Source organism: Symsagittifera roscoffensis, chromosome 1 (genome assembly GCF_963678635.1).
Source record: "Symsagittifera roscoffensis chromosome 1, txSymRosc1.1, whole genome shotgun sequence".
Classification (NCBI taxonomy): Eukaryota; Metazoa; Xenacoelomorpha; order Acoela; family Convolutidae; genus Symsagittifera; species Symsagittifera roscoffensis.
This window is the reverse complement of record NC_087062.1, coordinates 53,928,809-53,936,382: the sequence shown is the minus strand read 5'-3', so window position 1 is coordinate 53,936,382 and position 7,574 is coordinate 53,928,809.

Sequence of the window (7,574 nt, the reverse complement as noted above, 5' to 3'; positions counted from 1 at the left end):
TCAAAGTGAAAAAACATCACGACATAACAAAGTAATCAAAAACAAACTATTCAAGATAAACGTTCTAATTCTCGGAGATCATCTATAAATAGCAAAAAAAAACAGGAAGCACTAATAAGTATAATTAGACAAGACATCAGAACGAAATATTTCATGGACTATCGTCAATCTCTGGGTTCATCCATTTCTGGCAGAGACAGGCAACAGCCTCCGATGAAAATGAAAAAACATCACGATATTACAAAGCAATCAAAAACAAATTATTCAACATAAACGTTCTAATTCTCGGAGATTACCTATAAATAGCAAAAAAAACAAGAGGCACTAATAAACATAACTAAACAAGACATCAGAACGAAATATTACATGGACTATCGTCAAACTCTGGGTTCATCCATTTCTGGTAGAGACAGACAACAGTCTCCGATCAAAGTAGAAAAAACATCACGACATTACAAAGGAATCAAAAACAAACTATTCAAGATAAACGTTTTAATTCTCGGAGATCATCTATAAATAGCAAAAAAAAACAAGAAGCACTAATAAGTATAACTAGACAATACATCAGAACGAAAAATTACATGGACTATCGTCAATCTCTGGGTTCATCCATTTCTGGCAGAGACAGGCAACAGCCTCCGATCAAAATGAAAAAACATCACGACATTACAAAGCAATCAAAAACAAACTATTAAAAAAAAACGTTCTAATTCTCGGAGATCATCTATAAATAGCAAAAAAACAAGAGGCACTAATAAGCATAATTAAACAAGACATCAGAACGAAATATTACATGGACTATCGTCAAACTCTGGGTTCATCCATTTCTGGTAGAGACAGACAACAGTCTCCGATCAAAGTGAAAAAACATCACGACATTACAAAGGAATCAAAAACAAACCATTCAAGATAAACGTTTTAATTCTCGGAGATCATCTATAAATAGCAAAAAAAAACAAGAAGCACTAATAAGTATAGCTAGACAAGACATCAGAACGAAATATTTCATGGACTATCGTCAATCTCTGGGTTCATCCATTTCTGGCAGAGACAGGCAACAGCCTCCGATCAAAGTGAAAAAACATCACGACATAACAAAGTAATCAAAAACAAACTATTCAAGATAAACGTTCTAATTCTCGGAGATCATCTATAAATAGCAAAAAAAAAAACAGGAAGCACTAATAAGTATAACTAGACAAGACATCAGAACGAAATATTTCATGGACTATCGTCAATCTCTGGGTTCATCCATTTCTGGCAGAGACAGGCAACAGCCTCCGATGAAAATGAAAAAACATCACGATATTACAAAGCAATCAAAAACAAATTATTCAAAATAAACGTTCTAATTCTCGGAGATCATCTATAAATAGCAAAAAAAACAAGAGGCACTAATAAACATAACTAAACAAGACATCAGAACGAAATATTACATGGACTGTCGTCAAACTCTGGGTTCATCCATTTCTGGTAGAGACAGACAACAGTCTCCGATCAAAGTGAAAAAACATCACGACATTACAAAGGAATCAAAAACAAACTATTCAAGATAAACGTTTTAATTCTCGGAGATCATCTATAAATAGCAAAAAAAAACAAGAAGCACTAATAAGTATAACTAGACAAGACATCAGAACGAAATATTTCATGGACTATCGTCAATCTCTGGGTTCATCCATTTCTGGCAGACACAGGCAACAGCCTCCGATCAAAGTGAAAAAACATCACGACATAACAAAGTAATCAAAAACAAACTATTCAAGATAAACGTTCTAATTCTCGGAGATCATCTATAAATAGCAAAAAAAAAACAAGAAGCACTAATAAGTATAACTAGAAAAGACATCAGAACGAAATATTTCATGGACTATCGTCAATCTCTGGGTTCATTCATTTCTGGCAGAGACAGGCAACAGCCTCCGATCAAAATGAAAAAACATCACGACATTACAAAGCAATCAAAAACAAATTATTCAAAATAAACGTTCTAATTCTCGGAGATCATCTATAAATAGCAAAAAAAAACAAGAGGCACTAATAAGCATAACTAAACAAGACATCAGAACGAAATATTACATGGACTATCGTCAATCTCTGGGTTCATCCATTTCTGGCAGAGACAGGCAACAGCCTCCGATCAAAGTGAAAAAACATCACGACATTACAAAGCAATCAAAAACAAACTATTCAAAAAAAAAACGTTCTAATTCTCGGCGATCATCTATAAATAGCAAAAAAACAAGAGGCACTAATAAGCATAATTAAACAAGACATCAGAACGAAATATTACATGGACTATCGTCAAACTCTGGGTTCATCCATTTCTGGTAGAGACAGACAACAGTCTCCGATCAAAGTGAAAAAACATCACGACATTACAAAGGAATCAAAAACAAACCATTCAAGATAAACGTTTTAATTCTCGGAGATCATCTATAAATAGCAAAAAAAACAAGAAGCACTAATAAGTATAGCTAGACAAGACATCAGAACAAAATATTTCATGGACTATCGTCAATCTCTGGGTTCATCCATTTCTGGCAGAGACAGGCAACAGCCTCCGATCAAAGTGAAAAAACATCACGACATAACAAAGTAATCAAAAACAAACTATTCAAGATAAACGTTCTAATTCTCGGAGATTACCTATAAATAGCAAAAAAAACAAGAGGCACTAATAAGCATAACTAAACAAGACATCAGAACGAAATATTACATGGACTATCGTCAATCTCTGGGTTCATCCATTTCTGGCAGAGACAGGCAACAGCCTCCGATCAAAGTGAAAAAACATCACGACATTACAAAGCAATCAAAAACAAACTATTCAAAAAAAAACGTTCTAATTCTCGGAGATCATCTATAAATAGCAAAAAAACAAGAGGCACTAATAAGCATAATTAAACAAGACATCAGAACGAAATATTACATGGACTATCGTCAAACTCTGGGTTCATCCATTTCTGGTAGAGACAGACAACAGTCTCCGATCAAAGTGAAAAAACATCACGACATTACAAAGGAATCAAAAACAAACCATTCAAGATAAACGTTTTAATTCTCGGAGATCATCTATAAATAGCAAAAAAAAAACAAGAAGCACTAATAAGTATAGCTAGACAAGACATCAGAACGAAATATTTCATGGACTATCGTCAATCTCTGGGTTCATCCATTTCTGGCAGAGACAGGCAACAGCCTCCGATCAAAGTGAAAAAACATCACGACATAACAAAGTAATCAAAAACAAACTATTCAAGATAAACGTTCTAATTCTCGGAGATCATCTATAAATAGCAAAAAAAAACAGGAAGCACTAATAAGTATAATTAGACAAGACATCAGAACGAAATATTTCATGGACTATCGTCAATCTCTGGGTTCATCCATTTCTGGCAGAGACAGGCAACAGCCTCCGATGAAAATGAAAAAACATCACGATATTACAAAGCAATCAAAAACAAATTATTCAAAATAAACGTTCTAATTCTCGGAGATTACCTATAAATAGCAAAAAAACAAGAGGCACTAATAAACATAACTAAACAAGACATCAGAACGAAATATTACATGGACTATCGTCAAACTCTGGGTTCATCCATTTCTGGTAGAGACAGACAACAGTCTCCGATCAAAGTAGAAAAAACATCACGACATTACAAAGGAATCAAAAACAAACTATTCAAGATAAACGTTTTAATTCTCGGAGATCATCTATAAATAGCAAAAAAAAACAAGAAGCACTAATAAGTATAACTAGACAATACATCAGAACGAAAAATTACATGGACTATCGTCAATCTCTGGGTTCATCCATTTCTGGCAGAGACAGGCAACAGCCTCCGATCAAAATGAAAAAACATCACGACATTACAAAGCAATCAAAAACAAACTATTCAAAAAAAAAACGTTCTAATTCTCGGAGATCATCTATAAATAGCAAAAAAACAAGAGGCACTAATAAGCATAATTAAACAAGACATCAGAACGAAATATTACATGGACTATCGTCAAACTCTGGGTTCATCCATTTCTGGTAGAGACAGACAACAGTCTCCGATCAAAGTGAAAAAACATCACGACATTACAAAGGAATCAAAAACAAACCATTCAAGATAAACGTTTTAATTCTCGGAGATCATCTATAAATAGCAAAAAAAAACAAGAAGCACTAATAAGTATAGCTAGACAAGACATCAGAACGAAATATTTCATGGACTATCGTCAATCTCTGGGTTCATCCATTTCTGGCAGAGACAGGCAACAGCCTCCGATCAAAGTGAAAAAACATCACGACATAACAAAGTAATCAAAAACAAACTATTCAAGATAAACGTTCTAATTCTCGGAGATCATCTATAAATAGCAAAAAAAAAAACAGGAAGCACTAATAAGTATAACTAGACAAGACATCAGAACGAAATATTTCATGGACTATCGTCAATCTCTAGGTTCATCCATTTCTGGCAGAGTCAGGCAACAGCCTCCGATGAAAATGAAAAAACATCACGATATTACAAAGCAATCAAAAACAAATTATTCAAAATAAACGTTCTAATTCTCGGAGATCATCTATAAATAGCAAAAAAAACAAGAGGCACTAATAAACATAACTAAACAAGACATCAGAACGAAATATTACATGGACTGTCGTCAAACTCTGGGTTCATCCATTTCTGGTAGAGACAGACAACAGTCTCCGATCAAAGTAGAAAAAACATCACGACATTACAAAGGAATCAAAAACAAACTATTCAAGATAAACGTTTTAATTCTCGGAGATCATCTATAAATAGCAAAAAAAAAACAAGAAGCACTAATAAGTATAACTAGACAAGACATCAGAACGAAATATTTCATGGACTATCGTCAATCTCTGGGTTCATCCATTTCTGGCAGAGACAGGCAACAGCCTCCGATCAAAATGAAAAAACATCACGACATTACAAAGCAATCAAAAACAAATTATTCAAAATAAACGTTCTAATTCTCGGAGATCATCTATAAATAGCAAAAAAAAACAAGAGGCACTAATAAGCATAACTAAACAAGACATCAGAACGAAATATTACATGGACTCTCGTCAAACTCTGGGTTCATCCATTTCTGGTAGAGACAGACAACAGTCTCCGATCAAAGTAAAAAAACATCACGACATTACAAAGGAATCAAAAACAAACTATTCATGATAAACGTTTTAATTCTCGGAGATCATCTATAAATAGCAAAAAAAAACAAGAAGCACTAATAAGTATAACTAGACAAGACATCAGAACGAAATATTTCATGGACTATCGTCAATCTCTGGGTTCATCCATTTCTGGCAGAGACAGGCAACAGCCTCCGATCAAAGTGAAAAAACATCACGACATTACAAAGCAATCAAAAACAAACTACTCAAGATAAACGCTCTAATTCTCGGAGATCATCTATAAATAGCAAAAAAAAAAACAAGAAGCACTAATAAGTATAACTAGACAAGACATCAGAACGAAATATTTCATGGACTATCGTCAATCTCTGGGTTCATCCATTTCTGGCAGAGACAGGCAACAGCCTCCGATCAAAGTGAAAAAACATCACGACATTACAAAGCAATCAAAAACAAACTACTCAAGATAAACGCTCTAATTCTCGGAGATCATCTTCATAAAACAAAAAAACAAGAGGCGCTAATAGAAGTGAATAAGAATTACTAGACAAGAAATCAGAACGAATGGTTACATGGACTATCGTCAACCTCAGGGTTCATCCATTTCTGATAGAGACAGACAACAGTCTCCGATCAAAGTGAAAAAAAAAACATCACGACATCACAAACCAAACATCACAACAGTCTCCGATCGAAATGAAAAAACATCACGACATTACAAAGAATCAAAAACAAAATATAGAAAATAAACGTTCTAATTCTCGAAGATCATCTACATATAGCAAAAAAAAACAAGAGGCGCTAATAGAAGTAAATAAGCATTACTACAAAAGACATCAGAACGAAATATTTCATGGACTGTCGTCAATCTCTAAGTTCATCCATTTCTGGCAGAACAGGCAACAGCCTCCGATCAAAGTGAAACAACATTACGTCATTACAAAGCAATCAAAAACAAACTATTCAAGATGAACGTTTTAATTCTCGGAGATAATATATAAATTGAAAAAACACAAGAGGCACTAATAAGTATAACTAGACAAGACATCAGAACGAAATGTTTCATGGACTATCGTCAATCTCTGGGTTCATCCATTCCTGGCAGAGACAAACAAAAGCCTCTGATCAAAAAGAAAAAACATCACGACGCAGCAAAGCAAATAAAAAGATATTATTGAAGCGAATTTTTTAAATCTCGGAGATCATCTACAGATAGCAGAAAAAAAACAAGAGTCACTTATAGAAGTGAATAAGCATTACTAGACAAGACATCAGAACGAGATATTTCATGGACTATCGTCAATCTCTCGGTTCATCCATTTTTGGCAGAGACAGGCAACAGCCTCCGATCAAAGTCAAAAAACATCACGACATTACAAAGCAATCAAAAACAAAATATTCAAGATAAATGTTCTAATTCTTGAAGATCATCTAAATATAGCAAAAAAAACAAGAGGCGCTAATAGAAGTGAATAAGCATTACAAGACAAGACATCAGAACGAAATATTTCATGGACTATCGTCAATCTCTGGGTTCATCCATTTCTGGCAGTGACAGGCAACAGCCTCCGATCAAAGTGAAAAAACATCACGACATTACAAAGCAATCAAAAACAAACTATTCAAGATAAACGTTTTAATTCTCGGAGATAATCTATAAATCGAAAAAAAACAAGAGGCACTAATAAGTATAACTAGACAAGACATCAGAACGAAATGTTATATGGACTATCGTCAACCTCAGGGTTCATCCATTTCTGGTAGAGACAGACAACAGTCTCCGATCAAAGTGAAAAAACATCACGACATTACAAAGAATGAAAAACAAAATATCCAAGATAAATAATCTAATTCTCGAAGATCATCTACAATTAGCAAAAAAAACAAGAGGCGCTAATAGAAGTAAATAAGCATTACTACAAAAGACATCAGAACGAAATATTTCATGGACTGTCGTCAATCTCTAAGTTCATCCATTTCTGGCAGAACAGGCAACAGCCTCCGATCAAAGTGAAAAAACATTACGTCATTACAAAGCAATCAAAAACAAACTATTCAAGATGAACGTTTTAATTCTCGGAGATAATATATAAATAGAAAAAACACAAGAGGCACTAATAAGTATAACTAGACAAGACATCAGAACGAAATGTTTCATGGACTATCGTCAATCTCTGGGTTCATCCATTCCTGGCAGAGACAAACAAAAGCCTCTGATCAAAAAGAAAAAACATCACGACGCAGCAAAGCAAATAAAAAGAAATTATTGAAGTGAATTTTTTAAATCTCGGAGATCATCTACAGATAGCAGAAAAAAAACAAGAGTCACTTATAGAAGTGAATAAGCATTACTAGACAAGACATCAGAACGAGATATTTCATGGACTATCGTCAATCTCTCGGTTCATCCATTTTTGGC